Genomic DNA, 17233 nt, shown 5'->3' with positions numbered 1-17233 from the left:
AATGTTTTGAGGCCCTCATGCACGTCTCTATCCAGGGACAACGTGGAGCCTCCCAATTTTTGGCTGCCCTGCCAAAGGGCTATACTATAATACACCCACTTCCTGACAATGGACACTTAATGTTTTGAGGCCCTCATGCACGTCTCTATCCAGGGACAACGTGGAGCCTCCCAATTTTTGGCTGCCCTGCCAAAGGGCTATACTACAAAAGACCCACTTCCTTCCAATGGGCACTTCAGGTTTACAGGCCCTCATGCACGTCTCTATCCAGGGACAACGTGGAGCCTCCCAATTTTTGGCTGCCCTGCCTAAGGGCTATACTATAATACACCCACTTCCTGACAATGGACACTTAATGTTTTGAGGCCCTCATGCATGTCTCTATCCAGGGACAACGTGGAGCCTCCCAATTTTTGGCTGCCCTGCCAAAGGGCTATACTACAAAAGACCCACTTCCTTCCAATGGGCACTTCAGGTTTACAGGCCCTCATGCACGTCTCTATCCAGGGACAACGTGGAGCCTCCCAATTTTTGGCTGCCCTGCCAAAGGGCTATACTACAAAAGACCCACTTCCTTCCAATGGGCACTTCAGGTTTACAGGCCCTCATGCACGTCTCTATCCAGGGACAACGTGGAGCCTCCCAATTTTTGGCTGCCCTGCCTAAGGGCTATACTATAATACACCCACTTCCTGACACTGGACACTTAATGTTTTGAGGCCCTCATGCACGTCTCTATCCAGGGACAACGTGGAGCCTCCCAATTTTTGGCTGCCCTGCCTAAGGGCTATACTACAATAGACCCACTTCCTTACAATGGGCACTTCAGGTTTACAGGCCATCATGCACGTCTGTATGCAGGGGCATTGGTGAACCTCACAATTTTGGACTGCCCTGGCAAAGGAAAATACTACAAAGACTCAGTTCCTCAAAATGGGCACATTAGACTCAGAGGCCTTTATGCACGTCTCTTCTCAGGGACATCGGAGTGCCACACAATGTTTTACGTAAAATCTTTCATGTATTGATCTCAAAAAGTAACATACATTAGCTCTATCTCACTATTGGGTATGTGCCCTTAACATTTCCGCTATGAAAAATCATTTTGGTGTCATTTTGGAAGGTTTTCTGGTGAGTCCGTAAAAATGGCGTAAAACGTGGACAAAATTATTCACAGCTGTGACTTTTGAGTGATAAATGCTTCAAGGGGTCTTCCCCATGCTGTTGCCATGTCATTTGAGCACTCTTCGGAGACTTTTGTGCCATTTTTAGGGTTTCTACATGCTGCCGGTGGTCATTTCACAAAAATACTCGGGTCTCCCATAGGATAACATTGGGCTCGGTGCTCGGGCCGAGTACACGAGTATCTTGGGAGGCTCGGCCCGAGCTTCGAGCACCCGAGCTTTTTAGTACTCGCTCATCACTACTAATAAACCTAAAAAATAAAAATAAATTGAATAAAAATCATGAATGTTGTGTTATAACAGGAAATTCGGTGTAAGAATGAATATCCGGGATGAGAGTTCAGCGAATGAGTTATAGAAATTGTTACAAAAAGGAGTGTGTACGGTTTATGCGTAAATTTTCAGAATGCGTACATGAAAATTATATGTATGTGAGAATGTCCCCCATGCTTTGTAAAAAGTTATTTATGAAAATGTAAATAAAATATATAAAAATGCCTAATTATTTATAATTTATGAGAAAGATATATATGTATGGAAGAATGTTATAAGGTGTCCAAGAACCATAAAGAAAAAGGGTGCATATATAATGTTAGAGGTCTAGAGTTCCACCAGGCTATATCACCCCTAAAGAAATAGAAAGAAGACCTTACTACCTGTGTACCCCAAAAAAAGCTATATTTCTTAGCCAGGATTATGGTGGAGATATGCACAAGTGAAATAAGAATATAAAGTAATACAATAAGATTATAAAACCAATATGTGTGCATTCATGCACCACCCGGTACGCTACCCTTGCCAAATTGTTCACTCTAGATCCCCACACGATCCATGAAGCCGTTCCCCCGGTCACACCGCCTGCTGCCGGTTCCCACTCATCCCTGGGGGAGTTAGGCGAGTGGTATCGAGAGCTACATGTCGGCACTGATGATACCCCCATACACCACAAGGAAGGGGTATACCGGGTGGTACAGGAGTATGAGCGGGTTTTTAGCAAGCACCCTCTAGATTTTGGGCAGATTAAAGGGGTTCAACACCACATCCCTACCGGTACACACTCCCCTATTAAAGAGAGATACAGGCCTATTCCCCCTGCGCACTACCAATGCGCCAAAGACATGTTGAGGAACATGAAGGAGGCAGAGGTTATTAGGGACAGCTGTAGTCCCTGGGCCGCTCCGTTGGTGCTGGTTAAGAAGAAGGATGGCACCATGCGGATGTGTGTGGATTACCGGAAGATTAACCAGATAACGCATAAGGATGCTTACCCTCTGCCCCGCATCAAAGAGTCCCTGGCCTCGCTGAGAACCGCTAACTACTTCTCCACCCTTGACCTCACCAGCGGGTACTGGCAGGTGGCCGTGGCACCGGAAGACCGAGAGAAGACTGCCTATGGGACCGTTTTGCTGTACTTGGATGATGTGATTGTGTACTCACAGACGTATGAAGCCCACCTGGAGCACCTAGCCGAGGTGTTCGCGTCCCTTGCCAAGTATGGGATGAAGTTGAAGCCCTCAAAGTGTCATCTGCTGAAACCCAGAGTGCAGTACCTAGGACATGTGGTTGGTGCGGAAGGTGTCGCCCCCAACCCCGAGAAGATCACCGCCATCCAAGACTGGCCGAGACCGACCACAGTGAGGGAAGTGAGGCAGTTTCTGGGCCTGGTGGGATATTACCGTCGCTTCATTAAGGGGTACACAAAGATGGCTGCCCCCATGCAAGACCTCCTCGTAGGACAGACCAAGGGTGGTAGATCCCTAGTAGCCCCATTGGTGTGGGAAGAAAAGCATGAGGAATCCTTCCGCCAGCTGAGAACAGCCCTGACCGGAGAGGAAATCCTAGCGTACCCTGACTACAGCCGCCCATTCATCCTCTACACCGACGCCAGCAATGTGGGCTTGGGGGCTGTTCTATCCCAGGTCCAAGACAGAAGGGAAAAGGTAATAGCTTATGCTAGCCGAAAACTCCGACCGACTGAGAGGAACCCTGAGAACTACATCTCCTTCAAGCTTGAGCTCTTGGCACTGGTGTGGGCTATCACCGAGCGTTTCCGCCATTACCTGGCAGCAGCCAAGTTCACCGCGTACACAGACAATAACCTGCTGACCCATCTAGATACGGCCAAGCTGGGCGCGTTGGAGCAGCGGTGGGTGACCAGGTTAGCCAACTACGATTTCACCATCAAGTACCGGGCCGGCCGTACCAACGTCAATGCCAATGCACTCTCCCGGATGCCCCACCTGTCGGAAGAGGGGCCAGAGGATGATGACCTCGAAGAGATCGAGTTGCCTGCATTTCACCGGCCATTCACTGAGAAGGTGCACGTCTACCAACAACGGGTGAACCTGGATCCGCTGCCCCGACAGGACTGGCAGGAAGCTCAGGACCAGGCACCTGCTGTCCGCCTGGTCAAGACTCTAGTGGAACAGGGTTCTGCTGGGATAGACCCTGCTGCCCCTGCCGAAGCCCAACGTCTGTGGCAAGAACGGACCCGGCTATACCTACACCAGGGGAAGTTGTATCGCGAGCTGATTAATCCAAAGACTCACGAGAAGATCCGCCAGCTGGTGATTCCCCAGGCTAAAGTGCCCACCGTCCTGCAAGCATACCATGATGGTGCAGTGCACTTCGGGTGGAAGAAGCTAGAGATGTTGTTAAGAGAGCGGTTCTATTGGAGTGGAATGCGGGAATCTGTGGAGGCCTGGTGCCGAGAATGTGGCCCTTGCGCATTGAGAAGGAAGGACGAGGCCAGCCAGAAGGCACCCCTACACCCGATCATTACACACCAACCGCTGGAGCTGGTTGCCCTTGACCATGTAAAGCTCACCCCCAGCCGAAGTGGGTACACCTACGCTCTGACCATCGTAGACCACTACTCGAGGTTCCTGGTGGTTGTCCCAGTTAAGGACTTAACCGGCCGCACCGCTGCTAAGGCTTTCCAGGCTTATTTCTGTTGACCGCATTGGTACCCGGAGAGGGTGCTTACCGACCAGGGTCCGGCCTTTGAAGCAGAGGTATTCCAGGAATTCTGCCAGTTGTACGGCTGCAAGAAAATCCGGACCACGCCTTACCACGCCCAAACCAATGGCATTTGTGAAAAGATGAACCACTTGGTCCTGGGCCTCCTCAAGACGTTACCACTGGAAGAGCGGAACCTGTGGCTGGAGAAGCTACCTGACCTGGTCGATATGTACAACAACATCCCTTCCAGCTCTACGAAATGCACTCCAGCATACCTGATGAGAGCTCGTCCCGGCCGGCTACCAGTGGATCTGGAAATGGGCTTGGAAGCTTCAGAAGCACTCCTGTCGACAGCTGAATGGGACACTCGGCGGAGGACACAGTACCGACAGGTCCAGGAGTATGTTGAAAAGAACTTGTGCCGGAGTCGGGGACAACAGGAGCAGTGCTTCAACAAGAAGGCGCCTGCCGGTTCCTTCCAACCTGGGGATGTAGTGCTGAAGCGGAAAAGAAGGGCCCACAAGCTGGATGATCAATGGGAAAAAACCCCGTATGTAGTCCAGCCCACAGGATGGGAGAATGGGAAGGCCTACCAGATCAGCCGTGACCAGGGGGGGACTTTGGCCACGGTTTCCCGAGACCACCTGAAGAAGTGCCCACCAGCATTGAGAGTAGCGGATGAGGCTCCAGTTCCCAGTCCAGTGGAGAAGGAAAAAGAGGTAATCCACACCATGATGGGTGATTTTCCAGCAGACTGGCCTACACAGAACGGTGCGGTGATCCTTCCAGTGATACTGTTCCCACAACCCGTGGATGAAGAAATGATGGAAACGGTTAACCGCGAGCCAGTGCCCAGGGATGTACCTGTACCCAGCTCCCCTACGCCTCCGCCTGCCCCACATGATAGCAGGGAGGAGGAACTGACTGTTCCCTCTGCCCCACTGCCTGTCACCACTGACACCGGACCCCGAAGGTCCACTCGCTCCAACCTAGGTAGACCCCCACTTAGGTACAGGGAAACTACTCTTTAAAAGGGGGGGGCTTTATGTGTTGAGTGTACCAGTTTGAAAGTTTTAAATGATAAGTAAAGATGATCAACCTCTATAAATCACTTGTAAGGCTACATCTGGAATATGGGAACCAGTTTTGGGCTCCACATTTTAAAAAGGACATTCAGAAGTTAGAGTCAGTTCAAAGGTGGGCAACTAGACTACTACAAGGAATGGAAGGCCTCCCATATGATGACAAGTTGAAAAAGTTATTAAGTGATTATTGGCTGCAATGGGGCTTTCTGGCTGGTGCCAGCCTCTCTTCTTAGCACACAGGAACCACAATCCCTACACCATGCTTCAATGGATTCTCTCATCCCAGCCCAGTAAAACTACATATTTTACACAGTCATAAGCAGCCCATGGGCATTCACCTGCATTCAAACCAATAACAGCTCATAGACCAGACAATCCATCTACCACTGGACCAAAGACAGGAAGTTAAATCCACTGCCTGCGGTAACCAACTTAATCCTATAGGCTACTCACACAACAAACCCAACAGAAAGGAAAAAAACATGGCTTCGATTATCCATCCAATGAAAACGCATAACCATTGTGAGCCATTGGACAATGCAATTGGACACATGGTGACATGGTGCACGGCCCAATGAATCAAGTCTTTACTTCATATTCACGGTTTAAGCCCTTGGGTTCTAATGTGCCCAGAGTACATATCCAGAAAGATTCTCTTTCTTTGAGCTAAACACAAGTCAACAATACATTGTAAGCAGATTCTATTACCAGTCCCACACCATTTTGTGACGCATAATCACACAGTGATCCAATTAAGATTCCAAGTCATCGAACATGTCCAAGCCATACGTAGAGGAGGCAATAGAATTAGGAAGCTCAAAGAAAGGGAATCTTTCTGGATATATACTCTGGGCACATTGGAACCCAAAGGCTTAAACCATGAATATGAAGTACAGACTTGATTCATTGGGCCATGCATGGACATAATGGACATAATTCTAATAGGCAGGACAGGTAATAAGGAGCACAAGGGATATGCTAAAATGTGTTGTGTGACAAGACAGACACAGGAAAGGAGATGATAACAGGTGTAGGGACCAACAAGGTGAGACAAGGGGTATCAGGATAGGGTCAAGTAGGTATGAATGTAGTAATGGGGCAGGCATAGAGAATTGTATGCGAATGTGAATTACAATAAGTCACTAAGGAAAGGAATATGTGAGTGTGTGCCTAATGTAAACTAATATTGTACTGGCAAAATTATAGATGGAAAGGGAGAAGGGGAGAGGGGAGAGAGGAGGCTGTAATTGACTACAAGGGTATGAGTTATGAGTGATCATAGGGATAGTGCTACATAAGTGGAAATACCTATGGAGGACCGGATGTGTAAGCGCATACCTTATACAAACCTATAGAGTGCTGATGGGTGAGAGTGTGATGTTAGATATAAGACATCCTATAGTGAATAGTGAGCCGTAATCAAGTGCAACAGGGATATTTCACGTGACTATGGGAACCTGGAAGGTAAAGAAAGGGGAGAAAAAACTGTTAGACAAGGTAATCAGACAAACATGACAAATAAAAAACAAGGAAGAATGGAACTCCATACATACTGGAGCCATATATAGTGTGAACACGAAAAAGAACCGGGCGTTAGAAAAAATGTGCACGGCCCAATGAATCAAGTCGGTTCTTCATATTCATGGTTTAAGCCCTTGGGTTCCAACGTGCCCAGAGTATATATCCAGAAAGATTCCCTTTCTTTGAGCTTCCTAATTCTATCGCCTCCTCTGCGTATGGCTGGGACATGTTCGATGACTTGGAATCTTAATTGGGCCACTGTGCGATTATGCGTCACAAAATGGTGTGGGACTGGTAATAGAATCTGCTTACAACGTATTGTTGACTTGTGCTTAGCACAAAGAAAGGGAATCTTTCTGGATATGTACTCTGGACACATTAGAACCCAAGGGCTTAAACCGTGAATATGAAGTACAGACTTGATTCATTGGGCCGTGCACCATGTCACCATGTGTGCAATTGCATTGTCCAATGGCTCACAATGGTTATGCGTTTTCATTGGATGGATAATCGAAGCCATGTTTTTTTCCTTTCTCTTGGGTTTGTTGTGTGAGTAGACTATAGGATTAAGTTAGTTACCGCAGGCAGTGGATTTAGCTTCCTGTCTTTGGTCCAGTGGTAGATTGATTGTTTGGTCTATGAGCTGTTATGGGTTTTAATCCAGGTGAATGCCCATGGGCTGCTTATAACTGTGTGAAATATGTAGTTTTACTGGGCTGGGATGAGAGAATCCATCGAAGCATGGTGTAGGGATTGTGGTTCCTGTGTGCTAAGAAGAAAGGCTGGCACCAGCCAGAAAGCCCCATTACAGCCAATAATCAACCGCTAGCCGCTGGAACTCGTTGCTCTAGATCATGTCAAACTCACACCAAGCAGGAATAGATACATTAGCCCACCATCCCACCCAAAGAGCAACTTCTGCTGCGCAGCTGGCTTTCTAGGCAGCAGCGCTATCGTGATGTCAGCGGGGGACATTGTGACAAGCCAGTGTTCCGTCACTTCATGTTGTGCACTGTTCAAACAGAAAATACATCAACAGGCAGACTACAGAAAAGCTTACTAACAAAGGTTAGAGAGGGGCTTTCTCAGAGGGCTTTTTACAGTTTGTCTATTCCCAATTAGCCGTTTAAGTATGCTTAATGAAAGTACTAATTCTTTCATAGGCCGCCCATTCTTAGTATTTGACGTTCCTTATATTGCGGTATCAGGCTTCGCAGCAGGTTGCAAAACATTCATCACCCATGACTGTCCCCAATTGGGCTCAGAAGCTAAATGTCTATCATGACCTCTCTTTTTGAAAGTCCAAGAGCAAGCAAACTCTTCCTCCAGGAGAGGGAGCCAACAGATCACTAAAGACATCATCATTGCTCAAAGAAAACACCGAAAAACAATGGAAGCTTTAATTGGAGTGGAATCTGATAGACAGCACCTGATGCCAAGTCTGCATCTTCTAACACCTGCAGTCACTGCAGCAGCTGAATCCAATGTGTCCAAAAGGGATCTATTCTATTCAATTGCAAATGATCTAGATAAGATTGAGAATAAGATACTGCACGGGACATAGCAGAGTTGGTCAAGTTGAGTGGAGATGAGTTTGCTATTTGGCACAGCTTTTGCATCAATAAAGCAAGTAAAAGGTGTGAAAGATAAAAAAAAGGGTGAAAGTGTGAAAAGTGAATTGGCCAAATTGAGGTGCATATAAAGTTTTTGCTTTCTTTCAATTCACTAATGGGGCTCATTTGAATCAGGTGAATTGAGTTCTGCTTTTGGAAACTGGGTTAAGAAGGGGTGCACCGGTCCTGGAGGTACTGCAATACCAGGTCAATGCGTGGAGTGGACAGAGCAAGATTTTTTCCATCTCCTTGTTCTAAAAATCCATTTAATATATGGTCCCCAGAGAGGGGACGTATCAGATATTAAACTGATAAGAACAGATTTAATTTTTTTTTTTTTCTGTTTATCAGTAGGACTTCAAAATAACAAAGGTGATCGCCTCCCGTTGCCTGGGAACCGTCCAGGCACAAGAGGGCTATGTGTCACCAGAAGGCGCACACACTTCCTCAAGGCCGGCAGACGTGCAATCCCAGGCACCTTCCAGTACCGACCAAGGTAGCGTCTTCCGAAACTACACTTGATCTTAGCCAAAAGGCCGAGAAGCTATAACCCGAATTGGTTACGGCCTTGAGTGGCACCCTGGCCTATACCGGACACATCTTAGGGAGAGGGAGACAAACCCACGCCTACAGAAGACATTTTGTCACCCAAGCCAACCCTTGAAAAGGCTGTTTTGCAGAGCAAAAACAAGAAGAATGATGCTTTTTGCAGCCGCCGCCCACTGCAATTAATCTGAATAACTCCTCCTCCTCCAAGCACCTCCCCTCCCCCTTGCAGTCTTTCCAATTCATGATACAAAAAGACGGACGGACAGGACAGGACAGGACAGGCTGCCTGACTTTCCGTCACTGCCACCCTTTGCCATCCTTGCCCGTAGAAAGCCCTTTCATCATCCCCAAACCCTAATCTTTTCCCTTCCCTTCCCAGCTGCGTCTCACTCCCTTTCATTAGGAAGTGAGCGCAGCCTTTTCTCCGTTCTGCACATGCGCGACGTTAAACACAAATGCGCAGGCGTGCGTTCCATTAGCCTCACTGCATTCCACTCCCATACAGGAAGTGGGCGCAGCTATTACTACGGTCGCACATAAAAGAACCCACGGCCACCACTGCACACAGCTGACTCCACCACAGGACACCCACTTCTACACCAACGCAGGTAAGACAGGATCGGCACCTCTATGCTCCCGTTACAATCAGGCTCAGTCACCATGTGATAACGCTCTCAACTCTTTAGTTGCAGGCTCCCCTTGCTTCACCTCCACTGGCTGTGCTGCCATTTCCTCTCCCACCTGGAAGGTATACTTTATTCCACTATTTTCCTGTTTCTCTCTTCCCCCTTTTCCCATAACCTACTTTTATCTGCATTTGTGGGGTATCTATATGCTATTTACATCATAGTTTTATTCATTAATATGGAAGGGAAGAGTGCCCATGAGAGTGTTGAACTGCGGAGAGCAAGAGATTAAGCTGCTCCGATTTGCCACCATTGATAAGCTGTTCTCAGTAGATACACATGCTATCCAAACAGCAGCATCCACCATTGCTTCAGCCCACCCATTCAGTGACAGCTCACCAAGTCAGCCAGAGGAGTGGTGTAAGGAATTACACGTAGGCACTGACTCCACACCTTCACATCACAAGAAGGGGGTCTACAGGCTAGTGCAAGAATACGAGCAAGTCTTCAGCAAACATCCGCTAGACTTTTGAAGAATAAAAGGGGTCAAACACTACATCCCCACAAGTGCACACCCACCCATCAAAGAGAGATATAAGCCAAAACTACCTGCACATTACCAGTGTACCAAGGACATGTTGAGCAACATGAAGGAGGCTGGGGTTATCCGTGACAGTTGTAGCCTCTGGGCAGCTCCGTTGGTCCTGTTAAAGAAGAAGGACAGCACCACTCCCCTGTATTGAGGAATAGCTAGCTGCATTGAGAACTGCAAATTATTTTTCTACCCTTGATCTCACTAGTCGCTATTGGCAAGTGTCCGTTGCTGAGGCAGACCGGGAGAAGACCGCCTTTGCCACCCCGATGGGTCTCTGCGAGTTCAAAAGCATGCCCTTCGAGCTGTGCAATTTGCCAGGAACCTTCCAGAGGCTGATGGAATGCTGCTTGGGACACCGAAACTTTGAAACGGTACTGCTATACCTTTATGATGTTATTGTTTATTCTAAAGCAAACAAGATTTTAGGGTGTATAAAAAGGGAGATTAGATCCGGTGATCCCAACGTATTGTTAACCCTCTATAAATCACTTGTAAGGCCACATCTGGAATATGGGGTAAAGTCCTGAGCAGGTTGATAACCATTGGTTTGAGCATGGTAGGGTGTAGTGCGCATCTTCCTGCATCGGTAAAAGCTGCAGAAGTCCTTGAAGATTTCCGCTTCAAAGGCAGTGCCTTGATCTGTGAGGACTCTCTCTGAGTAGCCATGAGGTCTGCATAAGTGTGCTTGGAAGACCTTCGCTGCAGTATGGGCCATTAGATCTTTGACTTGTACCACAACCATAAATCTCGAGTAGTTGTCTACCATCGTAAGTGCATACGTGAGCTCGCCTCGATATTCTGCAACAAAACTCCCTTTTTCGATTTCAGTTTCAGCAAACACTCCTCTTCCTGTAGAAAATATTTATCATTACCTAAGACAGTCATTCTAATGCATGACAATATTAAGGCAATTTAGTTAAAACTTGTTTTAACTCACCTTTAAGGGGATTGATGTATTTCATGGTCAATCCAGGTTTGTCAGTGATGGCACTGACATAATGTATGGCGTCTTTTTCGGGCGTTATCCTTTGCCTTTTCATTGTGAAAATCCAGTTGCCTATATCAAAGCAAATTCTACTACTTGTAAAGTATGCAGAAAATGAAATGTAGAACATATAACATCAACTGCTTAGGAACGCATCATAGGTTAGTACTTAAAAGGATATTGTCATGTTCTAGTCATAATGCAAGCTGGACATTTTTCATGTTACCCTGTAATCGCCGGCCTGTTCTAATGCTCACAAGCCAAGATATAGGCTCAGCTGCTAAGGCTTCCCTCTGCCTTCTGAATGAAACTTGAATATGTCTGGCTCACTGTGTATATAGCAGGTGCTCAGAAAAAATAAGAGTCAATTCAATAGAAATAGCTCTGGCACACTATAGTGATCAATAACGTAAGAAAAGAACTCTTGGAATGCTGAAAATTCTTTATTTGTGCAAAAGGATAATTCATCCAACGTTTCGACCTTGTTTTTAGGTCTTTATCAAGGATAAAGTTATCTAAGATCATAAAGGGTTACAAAACCATATAAACACGTAATTAGTACATAGTACAACATAACAGTACAATATATTGCTACTTGAGAGTACAATGGGTCAAATAACCATGATGCACATACAAAAAATTTTTCCAAAGCCATAGTGAAAACATTTGTACTGAGGAAAGAAAATTTCCACATGACCTATCTGGAGAAACATTCTGGATCAAACAACCAAAAATAGTCAAGCAGGTAAATACACACCTATATGGATAACAGGATGATATGTGTTCAATTGTATAGCGTCATTGCCATTAAGGTACAAATGGAAAACTTGCAATCCTATATAGTGAAGGAAATGAACACATATCATATCAAAGAACACAGGAACATGGGTGTGAGAAAAACCTCAATGTTTATACTTTGTTCTTTATAATGGTGTGAACATGTATATGTCTCAGTACCTTATGCACTTGAGAATTCTAGTGAGTAGATGATGAAAGCCTATTTCAGAACTGGAATCGGTAAATAATTGTAGGTGGAATCTAAATGAAAAGATGGTACAAGTGTTATCATGACACGTGGGCTATAACACAATGGACCGTGTGACAAAGAAGAAAGGAGAGAAAGAAGAGGAAGAAAATGCAACTACCTGTAACATTACGTGATAGTCACTGGTAAGTATCACTTGACAATTCAAGTGAAAAAGGATTCCTTTATTAAAGGGTTCTCAGTCGCCTCAGGATCATGAAATACTAGGGTAAATGATATGAGAATGGGTAAGAAGCACCACTAAAGGAAATATGAGATGCAGGACATATATCTATAAACCCCTGAACTACATGATAGAAATAAAAAGAAGAAAAAAGAAAAAAAAGAAGAAAGAAGAAGAACACATAGAATGCGGAAAGAGAAAGGGTACAACTACCTGAGTTACTGCAGGGAGGCCCCTGGTTGGTATTGTGAGGGTTAGTGGAATTCCTTCACTGAAGGGTTCTCAGTTGCCTCAGGTTCGTGAAAAATGCTATAGACAAATAATGCCCGGAGAAAAGGGGTTCATATACAGCGAATAATGGTAATACAAGGTACATGTGTCACATGTAATAGTATATATATATATATTGTACTAAGATCTACACCAGAAATAGAAAGTAGTCCCTCTGCCTTCTGTCTAGGTGCCCTGAGTTATGTCCTGTAAACTGTCACAGCGACCCAGACACACATGTGTAGTAGGGGAATATCCCTGCTGAGATGCCAGTGCTAGAGCACACGTTTGCTGTGGAGTTGAACGCTATGTGAGCAGTTCTTACCTTCAATGAGCAGAAGTCTCTTTTTTCAGATTTCAATATCTCTGTGGGTATCTGGCAGAAATATGGAATACTCTTTACTGCTAAGACCCTGTACACCACTCCCACTAAAGGGGGCTTTACACGCTGCGACATCGCTAATGCGGAGTCGTTGGGGTCACGGAATTTGTGACGCACATCCGGCCGCATTAGCGATGTTGCTGCGTGTGACACCGATGAGCGATTTTGCATCGTTGCAAAAACGTGCAAAATCGCTCATCGGTGACATGGGTCTCCATTCTCGATTATCGTTACTGCAGCAGTAACGATGTAGTTCGTCGCTCCTGCGGCAGCACACATTGCTCCGTGTGACACCGCAGAAACGAGGAACCTCTCCTTACCTGCCTCAAAGCCGCTATGAGGAAGGAAGGAGGTGGGCGGGATGTTCCGGCCACTCATCTCCGCCCCTCCACTGCTATTGGGCGGTCGCTCAGTGACGTTGCTGTGACGCCGCACGAACCGCCCCCTTAGAAAGGAGGCGGTTCGCCGGTCACAGCGACGTCGCCGGGCAGGTAAGTATGTGTGACTGGTTCTGTTCGGTGTTGTGCAGCATGGGCAGCAATTTGCCCGTGTCGCGCAACAGATGGGGGCGGGTACCCACACTAGCGATATCAGGACCGATATCGCAGTGTGTAAAGTAGCCTTTAGTCACATGACCAAGACTGTATCTGTGTCCCTACAACACACTTGAGACAAATGTGTGTGTGAGCCTGCATTGTGGGGTATATATAATATATTATAGAGCTGGGAAGGATCATTCTAAGCAGTGAGCTGTTCCAGTATTTGTAGGAAAATACCCAGTAGAAGCCTCAAACACAGCACCAATACCTCCCATCAGTATCCCACCACAGTGCCATGTAACCCATGCCCTACACTCCCATCTACACCAATACTATACAGGCACAAACTAGTATATCTGACTAAAAAACCCCAAAATATGAAGAACGGCCTATAGTTGAGTGTGGATATAAAATCTATGTGAGCAGAGCTAGAATAGAAATCACTGATCGCATTGAAGTCATTCTGACCATAAATCACCATGATATCAAGGTGAGGAGTTGTGTGTTACTGCTGGGAGGAAAGGGTTAACAGTGGAATATTAAGGTGCATTTCTGTGTGCAGTGTTACTAGTCAATGTACAAATTGTCTCTCCAGTAAAGGAGACAAACTCTAGCACAGCGCCACCTATTGGAAGTAGCGATCCTAAAAGTCACAAGTGGATTTTCAACAATCCATTGCAATATGACTCAGGATATATAAGCCAGATCAGAATCCCAATTTGCAGACACGGTGTTTCGGGGTGCTTGCCCCTCGTCAGTGCAAAGTATGGGGGTGTCAATGTAGTCATTGTAACAATTCAGTATGAGCTGCTCTTGGTGCCGGGGGAGGGAGATGCTCTCCTGAGCAAGATAGATGGGGAATGAACATGATATCTATATAGTGTAAGGCAGGGGGTCTCAAACTCGGCTGGGTGTATGGGCCGCACAGAGGAAAAAAATAATGTGGGGGGCTGCATTCTTTGCAGGACAAAGTGACATTTTTATTGGTACCATATATATATTTTTTTTTCACACACCTTTGGATGACTGATTTTCAACATTTTTCACTTGTTTATTATAACAAATGTGCACATTCTTTGGTTAAATCTAAAAAAAAAAAATTGATGTTAAAAAAAAGTTATGCCTTATTTTGTTTTTTTTACAGTTTATCCCTTTCTTTTAACTAATAGTGTTACAATTATGACGCTAGCGTTTTGTGAAGGGAATGCTTTGCCTACTTCCGTGACTATGGCCTTCCAGAACTGCTGCATTTTGGCTGACCTCTCCGCCTCGGGAATAAGAGACATAAAGTTCTCCTTGTAGCGTGGGTCTAACAGTGTTACCAACCAGTAATGATTGTCGGCCAAGATGTTCTTAACGCGAGGGTCACGAGACAGGCAGCTTACCATAAAGTCATCCATGTGCGCCAGACTCTTAACAGCCATCACTTCAATATCCAGACCAACACGATGACTGAACATGCTGTCCTCCTCCTTCTCCTCCTCCTCCTCCTCATCTACCCTGTCCTCTGGCCAGCCACGCTGAACTGAGCATATGACTGGTATGCATGTCATATCCTCAATTTGGTCGGAGAGTTGCTCCATGTCTTCATCTTCCTCCTCGTCATAGTCCTCCACTGCACGTTGTGATGAGACGAGGCTGGGCTGTGTGTTATCACCCACACCCACTACTGTTTCTTGCTCCAACTCATCGTGTTCCGCCTGCAATGCATCATGTTTGGTTTTGAGCAGAGACCGTTTTAGAAGGCAGAGAAGCGGTATGGTGACGCTAATAATGGCGTCATCGCCGCTCACCATCTTGGTGGAGTCCTCAAAGTTTTGGAGGATGGTACATAGGTCGGACATCCATCTCCACTCCTCAGGTGTTATGTGTGGAGTTTGACCCATTTCCCGATGGCTTAGGTGATGCAGGTACTCAACAACTGCCCTCTTCTGCTCACATATCCTGATCAACATGTGCAGAGTTGAATTCCAATGCGTGGGGACATCACACACCAGTCTGTGAGCCGGAAGATGCAAATGACGCTGAAAGCCGGCAAGGCCGGCTGAAGCAGTAGGTGACTTTCGAAAATGTGCAGACAGGCGGCGAACTTTTACCAGCAGATCAGACAGCTCTGGGTATGAGTTTAGAAACCGCTGAACCACGAGGTTGAGCACATGGGCCACGCATGGAACATGTGTCAGCTGGCCTCGCCTCAAAGCCGCCACCAGGTTCCGGCCATTGTCACACACAACCTTTCCTGGCTTTAGGTTCAGAGGTGTGAGCCAGTGATCTGCATGCTGTTTTAGAGCTGTCCACACCTCTTCTGCATTGTGGGGTTTGTCACCTATGCAGATTAGCTGCAGCACAGCCTGTTGCCGCTTCGCCGAGGCAGTGCTGCAGTGCTTCCAGCTTGGGACTGGTGTGGAGGGTAAAGTGGATGAGGATGCGCAGGAGGAGGAGGAGGCTGAAGAGCATGACATTCCGGAGCTGTAGAGTGTGGGTGAAACCCTGACTGAGGTAGGGCCTGCAAACCTTGGTGTGGGAAGGACTTGTTCCGTTCCTCGCTCAAACTGGGTCCCAGCTGGGCTGGGCTGGGTCCCTACCCGGCTGGGTAGGGCGTTGTGGGGGGTTTGTCTATCTCCGTTTGAGGTGAGTTTGTTTAAGTTAGCCTTTTCTTTGGCGTTTTTTGGAGCCCTGCGGGTTGGGGAGTTGGTATCGCCCAGTAAGGCGTTCCCCGGGGGCTTGGATTGGGGTGACATTATGTCAGTGGAAAACGGAGTTGAATTTTGGATTAGGAAATCGAAAACTGATCAGAGAGGTGTGGGTAGACTAGTCCGTTTGGGGATGGTTGTGGCATCTGATATGTGCCCGTTCAAGTGTCTCGGGAATTTTCAACAGATCCGTCCGAAGGTGGATGGCCCCTTATTACATATATCTTTTTATCGAGATACCAATTTGTGAGTGTTTTTAGGGCATGTTTGAAGTCGTTGGGGTTAGATCCGAAGTCTTTCGGATTGGGGCAGCGACGGAGGCCTCTATATGCGGCCTACCGGAGGAGACAGTTAAGCAGATTGGTAGGTGGAAGTCGCAGCGCTTTAAGTCGTATGTACGTCCCCAGGTGGTTGTTGGCAATTGAGGGGAAAAGGGGGGGGGTATTAGGGTATTAGGGTAGCAATGGGGGGGGTGAGAGTGTGTGTTTTTTGTCAATTTGGTTTGGTGAGGCAATAAAATGGTGTCGTCTGTACATTTTGTATTGCAGAAGCACCCCCCCTTCCTTCCCTGGTCTGGATCCTTGGCCACTCTTATGTGTATTGGGGAGCCCGACGAGCGGACGCGAGATGGAACTGGAGACAGCTAGGTTTTGAGAAGGACCTGGCTCTCGTGCGATGGCTCGGTGTTCGGGGGTTAGGGTGCAGGAGGTGCATAGATACGCCCGGTTGGACAGACCTCCTGACATCTTAGTGTTGCATGCCGGGGGGAATGATTTGGGTGGGCGTCCTTTTCGAATCTTGATAAAGGACATCAAACATGATTTGTTACGGTTATGGGCGTCGTTTCCAGGTCTAACGATAGTCTGGTCAGAGATAGTAGCGAGAAAGAGTTGGCAGAAAGCGCGGTCAGTTGACAGGTTGAACAAGGCGCGGGCGAAGGTTAATAGGGCGATCTCGAAGTTTGTTAGTCGGAACGGGGGTATAGCAATACGGCATGTTGAGTTGGAAAGGACGGAAGAGGA

General features: G+C 46.8%; 1 pseudogene; it reads right to left on the bottom strand.

Moving 5' to 3' along the window:
• Window positions 1–8534: 8534 nt before the first annotated feature.
• Window positions 8535–8741, bottom strand: LOC142268811 (U2 spliceosomal RNA; annotated as a pseudogene).
• Window positions 8742–17233: the final 8492 nt, after the last annotated feature.

This window comes from Anomaloglossus baeobatrachus, unplaced genomic scaffold, assembly GCF_048569485.1.
Source record: "Anomaloglossus baeobatrachus isolate aAnoBae1 unplaced genomic scaffold, aAnoBae1.hap1 Scaffold_3108, whole genome shotgun sequence".
Lineage (NCBI taxonomy): Eukaryota > Metazoa > Chordata > Amphibia > Anura > Aromobatidae > Anomaloglossus > Anomaloglossus baeobatrachus.
Note: the sequence above shows the minus strand (reverse complement) of the source record. Positions and strands in the feature narration are given on the sequence as shown.